This window comes from Scatophagus argus, chromosome 24 (genome assembly GCF_020382885.2).
Source record: "Scatophagus argus isolate fScaArg1 chromosome 24, fScaArg1.pri, whole genome shotgun sequence".
Taxonomy (NCBI): domain Eukaryota; kingdom Metazoa; phylum Chordata; class Actinopteri; family Scatophagidae; genus Scatophagus; species Scatophagus argus.
In genome coordinates, this window is record NC_058516.1 from 1,692,809 (window position 1) to 1,706,360 (window position 13,552).

Sequence of the window (13,552 nt, forward strand, 5' to 3'; positions counted from 1 at the left end):
ACGCTCTGCATGTTAGGTTTTATGAACGTGTTTGCTGCTAAGGTTCAGCGAAACTGAAACCCAAAGCTCTGCTGCATTTGAATGTGCATACAATCAAAATGTTTGGAAAATAAAAATCAAACTGAACTGGAATTATGTCATTATTTTACCCCAAATCAAATGAAGATGTCTTAATATAAGAAAACACTGTTTAAAAAAAGAAAAGAATTTTTTTAAAGCTGTTGTTTTTATCTTTTTTGACAGCAGACAGTAGGAGGGTCACAATGTGCCAATACTGACATCATGTTAACAAAATGCTGATTATATTGTGTAAATAATGCAGGCGTTCAGCCTTGTTCATCTGCTTTCTTTTTCACTATTCAGTGAAAAAGAAAGTCAAAGTCTATTAAGTCAAATTGCTCTTCTGTACATTCATGATCGTATTTTAAATGAAATTAATTAATTAATATCAGTAAATGAGTTTGGCCTTGATAGACTGATTGATCATAATGAAAGGTGCCCCCATACTTTTTTAAATTGCGTACTTCTGTTTTTGGTATCTCCCACTTAACGTGCTCCTCTTTCACTGAGCACAGCTCGTCAAACAAGCTCATGAAACAAAGTGATCTGAGTCGAATAAACAAACAAACCCCAGAGTGTTTGTTGTGGGTTTGTTTTTCCCCCCCCAAACCATTTTTCACCTGTGTTTGAAAACCACACCAATGAATTCACAGTTTGAAAAGAATAACGACGCCTTATCGTCCCGCAGACAAACATTCGGGAAATGAAATTTCAATTTGATTGAACGCTTTCAATTTAAAGTCATCCCTGGACTTCCTACCCGAAGGCCGACGCCACATATGAGAACATCCTTTTCCCTGCCTGCTCTCACCTTCTTCACTTCATCTCTGCTGAAGCAACACCTGAAACAGACCAAAGGTGGAGTCGCTTTAAGTGCACAATCTGTAAATGACGCCGACGACCACAGCGGCTGTCACATGAAGAAGACGCATTAGTAAATAACAGCGGGTTGATAACGGCGAAAACGCACCATCAAATGTACTTCATGCTGCTTTACGGCTGCCATTCGCTGACATTTATATATCACTTTTTAGTGGTGGGCCAATGAAACGGCAGCTTCAAAATAAAGTCGGCCATGATTCATGTCTCTGCCGTGTCAGTCTTACATTAATATTATGACCATATCCATCATGTCGTCCATCTATAATGAACAGATGCTGTAAAACACAATTTGGCATGACAAGAGGGAAGAGGTGCGGGGAGGGCGTCTCACTGACTGAGTGCGGCGCCTTTCAGACGGGCAGCCAAGCGCGACCCGGCGTCAATCTGCACGGCAAGCCACTTCTTTCGTTTTCCTGCACACCTGAGTGAAAGGCGACTTGCCGTCTAGTCGTTCGACTCATCGTCTCAGCTGCGCTCGCACACTTTCACGCGTCTGAAATAAGCAAAGCGGTCGAATCAAGAGGCGGTGGAGCGAGAAGCGAAAAGATTTCCCTCTGAGTGACAGTGCAAGAAAAGAAAATATTCAAGTAAAGTACAAGTACCCTAAATGAACTGCTGTTTCAGTGGTACTACATTTCAATGAGAAGCCCCTGAGCGGTTTAAACAGCCATTAGACATAACGTCTTCGCTCACTGTTAACCCGGTGACCTGTTGACCCACAAAGCCACGGATCTGTGTCAACTTCAGGCACACTTTGCGTTTCAACTGTGGGATTTTGTGTACTTGCATGAGGAACTTGGATGCATATACATATACATCAAGATTTAAAAACCCTGACATCAGTAGATTACAGATTTATGTGCTGTCAAAAATAGAATTAAAAATACTTTTTCCAGCGTCTGATTTTCTTGTGCGGCCTGCTGGATTCACATATTCGACCCAGACGACGGCCTGAACCTTCCCCTGAGGAAACCTGAGAACGGAGGCTTCACTTCGCAGCCGACACCAAAAATACTCCCCATCTTCTGCACTATATTTGACCTGCAGCGTACTACTTTGTGGCCAGGCCACATGCTGTGGCTGTAGGTGTCTTCTGTCATCTCCCATTGTGGGCAGAGCCTGGATATTTTTTCATGTGAGACATTCGCAGTCAGAGCTGGATTCTCCTCTGTGCTGCTGCTGCTGCTGCTCAGACAGATTCTTCTAGCGTTTTGCCACATTTCACGCCACGTCTCAGCTGTGATTTGTACACTGAAGTCGTTCCCCTGCATCTGTTTAGTAGCCTGTGTGATAACGCAGGTGGTGGCAATCACTACGGACTCTAATATTTTGAGGAGGAATGGCTGTTTGTGAGTGTTGGGCTTCGGAGAATGGCCAATAAAGCTCAATTGGGCTTCTAAAAATGAAGTGCGAGTAAAAGAAGAGTGTTTTTTGGGCGGAAATGACCCAGCGAGAGGTTTTATTCTCCTCCTTAATAACGGATGGCGCAAGCTGCTGTGCACGCGCCCCAAATTTCACACCAAATAAGGCTCGCTTAACTCACAAACGTCCACGAAAAACACTTCAGGTGAGATAAAAAGAAATCGAACTGAAGCTTCTCAAAGCGGGCAAAGAAAAGTGCCTCCAGGTGAGCCCCGAGAGGTCGACCAAAGCCGTGCAAATAATCAAATTATGTGCCAGATTGTACCGTCCTCGTGTCTGTTTCTAACCTCTAACCCTCACACTGCTCCGTCTCATATCAGGAAAACTGTGGGGCTCTTAAAAACGCACTATTTCAAAAATGCTAATTTCCTAAATGTGTTTTGCCGAATGCGTCCGCAGCGCTGATGGAGGTGCATACCCACCCTCCCACCACCCTTCGTACACTTTCATTTCCCCTCTCGCCCCGTTGAAAATTACACACAGCCTTGTTTTGTATGCAAAGATACTTCCCTTGCTCAGGGAAATTTTATTTGTACGCCGTCTTTCCTGCTAATGCAACAAATGAGAAATGGCGATCCGGGCCTCGGGAAATGCTCAGGCCCGGCGACTGGCACTGTGATGTTTGAGCATAAGCCTCTCCGTTAAAAAAGCGTGTTGATTCTCCATACCCCAATATTGACCGACCGTCTCTGTTTGATGTATGCGTGGCCCCCACCCCTCTTCACATACACACACATTCATAAACTCCCCCCAATGTTTGGGCTTAACTTGTTAGTTCTGCTTCTGGAATAGCTGCTGATGCCCCGAGATATTAGCGTACGATCGACTGTTGTGATGGACCGACCGGCTGTCTGTCCGCCGCAGAGTTTGCACGCGCTCGTTGATGGGTGACGGATGCACTGCGGCACAGACTTTGTCGTGTTCGTGTGTGTTTGCACTGGAAAGGACGAGCGAGTGGCATGTCTGTCATTTAACAGGGACACACACCTACCTGCGCAGGTGGGGAATGTGCACATGCTGATACCAGGACGGCTGGTTTTCTCAACAGAGTTTTGTAATTCATCATTTCAAGCCTGGTTAACTTCACATTCGGACATAAAGGTGTTCAGCTTGTCAACATCTGTGAACTTTCTGACGCCATCCCTCGCATTGATTTGACTGGTTAAAAGGTCGGTTCACACGAATAACACAAAATAATCCTCGTTACTTTTCGTTCAGGTTCTATCAGCAGGTGAAAGCATTTAATGCTCACAGCACTGAAAATGAGCCAGTTTATCAGCATAAAACAGGACACTCGTGTCCACTGGATCGACAAGACAAATCTGTACATGCACTTTGTCCAGACTTCATTATAAATTCAAAGCTGACACGTTTATGTAGGGTCGCTGGTACATCCTGTGTTTCTTTGCATGCCTTTAACAGATTTGGAAACTAAATGCATCATTTGATGACATGCTCTGAAATGAGACTAAACTACTCAGCCACACAAAGCCTCGTACAGTTTGTATGAGGATGTACAGTACGAGCGACACTGAAAACAAGCCTGGGATCGCTGAGCTCTGCCTGAGCTTCGCCGGTGGGACACAGTGCTGTTATTAAAGCAGAAATATCAACATAGCAGATAGGTATCTCCTTCAGATCGAAGATAATCCCCGCCGAGGCTCTGAGCCCAGATATCGAGAGCTGCTGCAAAGTTATCTCACCAGGAAAATATCCTTGTTTACTAAAATGGCTGAACAGTGTAAACCTAATTACTCTGAACTGGGTCAGAAATCTGCTACTGAGTACAGAGTAATCAAACTGAATATTTAATGGTCTATACTGCTGCACCCCCCCGGCACACACACACACACACACACTCTAGAGCACCTCGCTCAGTGCTTTTACCTTGCCAAAACTCCTCACGGACTTCCTGCCCATCTGTAATTTGTTAATCGAATCACCTGATGAGAGTCCTGCAGTCTGGTTGTGATAAAGAAGGGAAGAGGAGGGGGCTTCTATTAATAGATGAGTTGACTTGTGGCCTGCAGATGACAGGAAGAGGGGCCTGTCATGAGGAATGCCTTTGTTATTTTCCATCCAGGGAGGAAATGAATTTCTTGTGATTTTTCAGAAACGCTGCCCGTGGGCGCGGGCGTCTCCACTGCGATGCTCGAGACAGAAATAGACGGGAGGAGTCGGTTGATGTGATGATGAACACTTTTTCGGGGTTTTGAGAGGAGGATCGCTCTCAAAGCGGTTGGACGAAGACGGCTTTGTGTATGAAAGGTTTGGAGACGGGAGCGAGCTTCGGCGCCGGAGGCCCGTCCTTCTGTACGAACCGTCTTCGTTAGGTCCAAGAACGTATTGTGTCGTCATTTGATGTCCCCGCTGGAGAGCGATGAAGAACTCGCTTTGAGCGCATGTGACAACTTCCTGCAGCAGAATCGGTCTTTGATGTATACAGCCAAACCTCGAGCTTACGTACGCTGGCTGGCGGCAGGTTTTACAAGTTGCATCCGTGGGGTTTATCTAAGCCATAACGAGCTGGAATCAGAAGGACTCATCGCCAGCTTTACTGTAAAACATGAGGCTTTTGGTGCACAGCGACAAACCTGTGGCCTCCCACATGTTCAGAGCTCTGTTGTTCTTTCCTGTGAACTATTGTTCCTTGATAAACTCTTCTTTAATCAGTGTCTCCATTGCAAAAAGAGCAGGGTGGGGCCGCTCACGCCGAAATTACAAAGTCGATTATCATGATAATAAAATGTGTCCACTCTGTAAAGAGACCATGTGGTCTATGAAAGGACGGCCAGTTCCGCCAGCTCTTATTGGTGTAGTCTGGTTTGGCTGCGGCTCCCCTTGTTCTTGGAACCGGTATCAAATGGCACATGAACACTATAATCGGAGCAATTTTCCAAACATCTTCAACTTCCACCGCACAGAAACGGATCCAGGAGTGCGGCAACAAAACCGGGCCTTATGTCAACTTCTGATTCCAAAACGTTAATGATCTAGATCAAAAGGAGCTTCACAGACGACTCGCTTTTGTGTTTTCCGAGTCCTTTTCAAACGCTGCCTTTGAAGGTTGAATACATGCCCAGAAAATGGTTTGATTAAACAGGTATGTGGGATGGTTAAACATATTGAAGACACTAATTACTACTGAACGCTCTGTGGTGTGGGACGCTGGATGAGGATGTGGAGGAGAGGCCGCCGGGCTCAGGCAGAAAGTCGTTTTGTTTTGTTTTTTAATTCAAACTGATCCAACAAACACAATCTCGATTATTTCATATGAAATTAATGTCATTTGCCTTATTTTCACCACGGACAGGGGGATTTCTCTGCCCTGCGGCTCATGTCAGCTTCTGTGGAGCAGAGACCCGCTCTCAGCCTGAGCACGAGGGCTGAGGGAAGACAAACACTTCTTAAAAAAAGGACTTTGAAATGTCACATTTTTATGTTTTTTCAGACTTGAAACGTCAGCAACTTGGACCGACGTACCTGCAGCTGGAGCACACAGGATTTAACCTCATTGAAGCTGCTTCAGTTGTCTCATGTTCCTGCTAATTAGCGCTGGGGCTGGATTTTACTTAAAGTTTGACTGGGTGAAATGTCTCTGAGGAACATCCTGCCACGAGCTGCTGCGCTCCAGATGACTTCTGAGGTGATGAAGATGCATGCTGTGCACACACACACACATTTACATATGTTGCATTGCCCTCAGGTCAGATATTAAAGAAATAAAAAGCAGAAAGACAACATCAAATCAGGCAGTAACAGTCAGATGGTGGACTTTGTCTGCCCTGGATTTTGCCTCTCAGGTTGCACTCAAGCTGCCAGTAACATGTCTTACTGAAGCAGAAGAAAGTCTGAACACACCACTCACAAAAGCACTCCCCTGCCTTTTCTGAGGAGAAATGATGTGTAACGTTAATAATCTCACAGAACTACGGCACAACTAAACTAAAGCAGGGCGAGACAGAACGGCTGAGACGCGTATTGATCCTCGGGACAGCAGAGCTGTATTGGTTTGCGGTGAAAGACGACGGTATGTCAGTCTTTGTTCTCCATTAAGGCCAGATGGAAGGCACGACGTACAAAATAACACGGCGCTGTGGTCCTGCTGAGGGAACCCACGACTGACTGACTTCTGAAGCAAAGCCATGTGACCGCTGACCTTTGCTGCAGTACGTTAACAATGATTGGTGACTTGAGAGTTGGGTCCTTTTTCCATGGAGGTGATTACAGTCCTGTGCTGACCCCCCGCAGAAGCCCTACATGAATAATTACATTAACAGACTACACATGAACGCACAGTGGCGTAATTATTCATAGTTTCGAGCCATTTTGATTTAAATAAATCATAGGTGAGTCCCTCCTCTGACCGCCCTTGGCATTTGACTTTGGTTTAGGTCTCTCTTTGCACGATTTCTCTGCTGTGATGTGGACCGAGAACACTTTTGACACATCTCTCGAAACACACTTCTAATTTGTCCCCGAGGCGCTGGTTATGACGCGAGCTGACACTGAGGTCTGACAACATGACTTCTTTCCTCCTCTGGCCAAAGCTGCCGCAAAGATGCAGCCTCGCCCGCCTCCAGACCGGAGAATCGGGGTGTCTTACAACTGAGCTGTTCCCCTCCCCTCCCTTCCCCTTTTGGGACATCGGTTCGAATTAACGCCAGCGCCGTCTGACTCTTAAGGCATCGCCGCTGACAGCTGGAGCGCTCACACACACCAGGTGCTTCTGTCTCCGCCGAGGTGCCTATGACACCTACCTGTTTTTCAGCCCCCGACCTGTCAAGGGAGCCAGATTTAATTAACGTAATGATCAAAGCAGGAAAAGCAAGTTTAGCCCTGAGGTAGCAATCCCAGTGAGCCACGCGCTCGCTTGCTAATTATTTAGCATTAAGGTAGACGGCGTTTATGCATACATGACTACTTCAAAGATTTGATTGGGGTTTGGTTCGTTACAACAGCAAAGCGCCCGGAGGAGCCGCTGGTGACATCAAAACATCAGTGTGGATAAATCTGCTGGTGTAAAGCGTCTCGCTCTCAGCCACCAGGTAACCTTTCTTTATCCTCTCTGACAGCGCCTGTTCACAACGAACATCAGCTGTGTGAATTTAAATGACGGGACACGGGGGCAAGTTCAGGATGCGATGATGAGGGAGATGAAAGTTTTATTTTAGGGCGCTTGACAGGAGAGGCTGAGCGCCCTGACCGCCGGTTGAAGGTGACCCCGAGGGACGGCTCGGCGCCACCGCGGCTCATCAGCTGCGGCCCCGAATGAACTCGCGGGGGACGGTGAAAAATTACAAAAATACATCAGCTAAAAGGTGGTGGAACTCATGTGGCTACGAACAACAGGCACATTCAGAAATCCTTCACACTCAGTGTTGGTTTTGTGGTAAAATCACGTCCTGAAATTTAACCTGTTCAACCCCACGGAGCTTTTGGGACGTCGAGCTCATGCTGCCACATTCAGAGTGAATGTGCACAAAATGATGCTTTGGTACTCAAAACCGAGATGTTGGATGAATCTGGTTCATCGTGGGACTATTAAACACAAACATAAGACGTTCGTCTTCCGCTTCACTTTTGTCCTGATTCACTTTTGCAAGACGTGTGGTTAGATTACACAGAACCTCCCGTCTAAACCGAGCAGAACGGACATCAGCCGAGTCCAATGAACACCCTGTGTGCCAGCAACCACCGTTTCTGCCACTGCCAGGAAAAACTGTTTCTTTCCAAGGCTATTTCAATGACAAATTCAACAATTCGGCCTGTAATTTTGACAATATTATCCTCAATTTGCATAAAGCAAATTGCTATTCATTTTGGTCCGTGTGCCAGAGACCTGATGGTGTTGCAATCCCAGTGGCCGCCAGTGGAGTTTAATGTCTTAAATTAACTCCGAGACTTACATATCACCATCTCTGGAAATCTGTGGGTTGAGAAATCTTTTCTTTGTTTCGTACTGTCCCACATTACTTACATTACTTCACTACAGGCTCACTTCCTCCTATCGGGCGCTCGGGTGTCTGTTTCTGTCTCAGGAACGCAGTCGCGGTTTCCACGCACAGGATCGAGTCAGGAAAAACCCTCTCTGCCTGCAAGACACACTCACTTTGTGCAGAGACAAGTACCTTGAATCTGACCATGTGCCTGCCTCCGAATCCTCAGCCAGGCCCCAAAGACAAAAGATTGTTTTCATCCCCTTTTTTTACGGATCCTCGGTAGATGCTACAGAGAAAATAAGATTAATCTGGAAGTAATGATTTTCTGCTAATGGTCTGGTGGCAAATTTAAGCGATTTCAGGGATTTTAAGTGGATGACCACTGCCTGTTTGAAACATTCTGGCTCGACTGAAGTGCCATTCAGCATGAAAAGCCATGTAATTACGAGTTAAATGAATTCTGAGCTCTGCAGAGTTTGTTGTCTCGTTGGATGAGTTAAAGCAGGCCTCCAGCCACCAGCGTAGCCGGGTCTTTCCCGCCGATGTATGACATGAATAGACAAGAAAAGAACAGCCCTCAGACTGACACACAGGGCTCTCATTGAATCATGTGAACTAAGACAGGGGGAATTTCTGATAGCCCCCATCTTGGTGCACAGACGTGGAGACAAAAGACCTCACTGTCTGCTGCCGAGGAGCTGCGACTTACCTCCAGGCACTGCCAGATACACACACACAAAAAAGGAAGAAAGAAAAAAGGGAAAAAAAGATACGACCTCCTGGTTTTGGGACCTGAGCAGTCGCCCATTGTTCCAGTTAAAATGAAAATCCCAGCTCCTGTGCTGAGGCCCCCAGTAACCTGTTCACTAGCAGCTGGTGACCACCTGTGGAGCAAGTCAAATTAGGGAAGGATTCCTACTGTTTCTGTTTATTGTCTGCAGGTTTTTGTGTGTGCTATTGTGCTTTGGTCCTGAGCACCGGCGGAGGTGGGTCGACCGGCAGCACAGCCAACGGCTCCCTGGAGGCTTTTGTTTTGTTGCTCAAATCGTCAGGTTTTCCTCCCTTTTCGGTGCGGCGATAACGCGGCTCTCGTCGTGTTCTGCTTGTGTTGGACCGCTGATTGTTACCCGCGGAGGGAAAATGAGGTTTGTTGCAGCGTCGGAAAAATTAGGACTTTCGAGAGGTGATTATGATGGCTGATGAAGTGAGTTATCAGCCCTGACTTCTAATTTTTCTTTTGTTCCAGCAATTTGAGCTTTTATTTTCAAGAAGAATTAAACAAAAACAACACCTAATGAATTATTGGCAGCCCAGAGGGGCCTGCGACCCTTAAATAGATACTAAATCTCTTGCGTGACTATCTTTAAATCTCTACAAACAAACAAAAAAATAGATGGAGATGAGATCCAACCTCTGTCCATTTTCCCCTCACATTATCCAATTTGGCCTTTATGAGATCTCATAGCCCGGGAGCCTAAAATTCCTTTTTCATCCGAAACAAGAGGTGCTCTTGTTTGCTGCTGTGACCACTCGGCACCGAGATAGAAAACAGATATTAATCATCATTTGGACACAGCAAGGAAGGGGGGGAAAAAAAAATCACTTGTGGGTCACAACGAAATGAGTCAGTATCACAAAACTGCAAAACACGGTGGCTCTTTGTGTCCGTTTCCCGTTCCCAGGAATGCTGCTCGTCTTGTGACTCGAGGTGGGGTTGGGGAGGTGAATGACATCACCGGTTGTGCTCACATTTGAATCCTGACACAGTGGCACCTTGTGTTCTTACTCAGCCCACCCCCCACCACCATCCAGCCCCCCTTCCTACCTCCCCGCCATCTCCTCTCTGAAGCCCGGATTGTGCTTGGCTCCGTCTTTTCTTTCCCCTCCTCAAAGAATACCTCCTTTTCTCTTCCTTCCTCTTAAGCAGCTGCCTGCGTATGAAGTGGAGAAAATGACACTCCATCTCATGATGAATGGTACTTGACCTCTGGAACCCGTTCTTGTGGGGCTCACACGGAGCTGCATTTACATAAGCCAGGAGATCTCACGCACTCGCTTGTTTACATCCGGGACAAACTGCCGCCGCCGCCGCCACGGCTAAGGTGAAGGCAAATGAAGATTAAATATTTGTTGATCAACCTCAGCTGTAAATTGGACAACCTTTACTGCACCCCCCCACCCCCTCCCCAAACCTCTCAGTTCTCGCTTTCTGCGTTGACACACGTCCGCACTGGTGGGGTTGCCTCGCTGAGAGCCCTTTTGTTGCATGATTAATTACTCTGAGCAACAGTTATGGCGGGATTAACAATTAGCTAGACCTGTCAAACAGTCAGTCTAAGATGGCAGACTAATTGAGCGGCTGGTTGGCCATTGTGTCCCAGTATAAGGCCAAGGAAGTGGGGACGGTTCACAAGCCTTTCATCTCTTTTACAGGCCTAATACCGCGGCAGAAAAGGGCCCGCTATCAGGCACAGTGAGCTCGGGTAATTTTTCATGAATATTCATATGCCTCCTCGATTCCGCAGTGAACTTTGCAAAGTTACCTTCATGGTGCATGTTCTGGAAGTCTGCGGTTCTCATTCGGCGAGAGAGGATGTTCGCTCAGCGTAAGGAGTGCTGCGCACTGCAAAAAATGTCCATCTTGCCAAGTGATTTCGTCTTCATGCGGAAAAGCTCACTTTTTGCAGCAATCAAAACAAGACTTCCATCCTCATTTCCACAAAACCAGTAAGCGGCCAAAGTCCTTATTGTGTGCAATATCTTTAGCAAAGGTCAGAGCGCTCAGACACGTGAGGATGGCGAGCTGACTGAACTCCATGTTAGAGAGAAAGAAAAGAAAAAAAAGTCCAACCGCAGCCAAACGAGGAAAAAAAAAAAACACCAAAAACTTTCTTGAGAGCCAAGTTTTGGCTGAAGGAGAGAGAGAGAAAACAGAAACCTGCAAGGCCACACAACTGAAGGGGCTTCCTCAAAGAGTTTTGTCCCCGGTGTCCATGGGAAGAACCCCAGCGGAACAGCTGCAACGGCAAGCCATGGCTCCTCATGAAAGGTTTTGCCTGGAGGCGGGGAGGCGAACGACTTGATCGTGAAGAAAGTCAATTGTTTTCCCGCTGAAAGGCAAGAAGCCCAGGAGGAGCTGCGCCATGGTGTGTGGGACATATCAAAATATTTGACAGACTTCAGCATTATGAAAAACCGCCGTCCTTTTCTTTTCCAGGAGGTTTTGTTTTTCCCCCCACCGCCGACCCGTCACACTCCCACCAGGCCCCCCTGACTGGCCCGTGTCATTGTTTGGGCCCCGAGAGTTCAAAGCGGACCCTTTAGGAGCCGCTCAGTGTGCGCTGACACCATGTAATGAAATTAGCAGTTGTTGCTAAACAGGTTTCAATCAAAGAGTGCGAGCCAAGACCTCGTGCCCACTGTTCATGAATCACCTCTTTCACTGACTTATGGCAGACAGTCGGCCGCATTGTTCGCCGCTTTCTTTGACCCATCATTCAGCCAGGTAGTCCCACCGAGAATAAAAACCTCAAAGGGAGACCTGGCAGCTCCAGCAACAAACAGCCAGCGATGGTGGACGCGAAAACTCAAGAGTTAAAACTAAAGGCTCAGTTCGCCCCATCTGCAAAGTAACATCTTCACACTTAGTGGAGCTCGACGTTCGATGTTTCTGATTGAGTCTCGATTAAGTTTAATAGTTAAGAAAATGAGCTCAAACCATCTCACCCCTCAAGTTTTTATCCGTTATCAAGTCGGCTTGATCAAGAGCTGAGTCCTCGACCATTAAAAAGTTTTAATGTAAATCAACTTGTGTCAGAAATGTCATTTCAAAGTGACATTTTTGTTGCTGTTGTGCAGCGACAGGTCACTTTTAAAAAATAAAAATCTGTAATTCATTTTCTCAAAACGGATTTTAGATTCACGGCACTAATAACAAATAACTTTAAAAGAGTGAGAAATGATATGTTTTACGGCTACGAGGGGCAATCGTTTCATTATTCACTGATGTGTTTTGAACGTGAGAAAACAGTTCAAAATAAAACTAAATCAAAATGACATCTCTGAATGATTATTTTGTCTGAGCAACAGTTCAAAAGCCAAACGCATTGAATAATTATGTCATTCGGAGGTCACGAATCAAACTGATGAACTGATGAATCCACACATGCTGCACGTGTTGTGGCTGAGAGGAGGAGGACGCCGTCGTCTCGCTCGCACGCCCTCGCTATGCGAATAAAAATGTTGTGACTTGTTTTCACGCTTTGCGTTGGACGTTTTTTGTGTGGATTCAGTGTGTTCCTGGTGCTGCTACAAGCTGCAGGAATGGTGGAATTACCCTTTAATGCACAACACAAGTACAACCGCGGCTGCATGAACAATGGCCTCCACAGAACACTGCTGCTTATCATGTGTGTGTGTGTGTGTGTGTGTGTGGCCTGTGATGCATGTGTTTACATGTGTGTATTCATGCGTCTGTGTGATGCATGTGCTTATTTGCTTGAGTGTGTGTGTGTGTGTGTGTTCTTGCCTCCAGGCCTGTCTCCTGAGCCCCCCCACCTCCTCCCCCTCCTCCTACCCACCCACCCACACAGACACACACACACACGCACACACACACCTAAAACCGATGGCTTTGAATCACTGGCAACCCTGCTGCTAATTTATTTGCGCTGAGCATTATGGGAATTAATGTACCTGACATTCAATGACAACAGCCGGCGCTTTGTGGCCCTTTTTACATTTCAACACATTCCTGCCGTACACACAGCTGCCGACTGAAAAACGTCCATCTTCCCACCTAGCTGAGAAGAAAACACACACACACACACACACACACACACACACACACGGCAGGCTCTGAACCTCTAGGTGCAGGAGGCTGTTAGCGGTGGCTGATGATAGTAGCAAAACATTAACATAATAATTAGTGTCTTGTAATTGTTTCATTAAAACCAGTTGTTCCATTTCTCCTCTTGTTCTCCCAGAAGACGCAAGACGGAGTTTGGACGTCAGCCAAAGGGAGGGTCGGTCCACGTTTGTGCCCGCTCAAGATGTTCGCCTGCTCCCCGGGAAGCCGGCGAGGCCGTCGGCGGCGTGCGAGGAGACGAAGGCGAGGCTCGGGCGGGGAGGAGACGCAAGGATTTCCGGTCAAAAGAGAGCGCAAATCCAATGCAAAGTGCAGATTTTTAAAACGACCTTCAGTCAGGAGCTGGTGTGAGACCAGTGCGACTCTCTGCCGCAGCTTT

The 13,552-nt window shown here is 46.8% G+C and overlaps 1 long non-coding RNA gene across 6 annotated transcripts in view; it reads right to left on the reverse strand.

Moving 5' to 3' along the window:
- Positions 1–13,552, reverse strand: part of LOC124055324 — a 166,900-nt gene that overhangs the window by 19,885 nt on the left and 133,463 nt on the right. The window contains exon 8 of one of the 6 annotated variants that reach the window (XR_006842611.1): positions 821–902. The exons of the other annotated variants lie outside the window; for them this stretch is intronic. This is a non-coding gene — a long non-coding RNA (uncharacterized LOC124055324). The remainder of the gene's footprint in view (positions 1–820; positions 903–13,552) is intronic. 6 annotated transcript variants of the gene reach the window in all.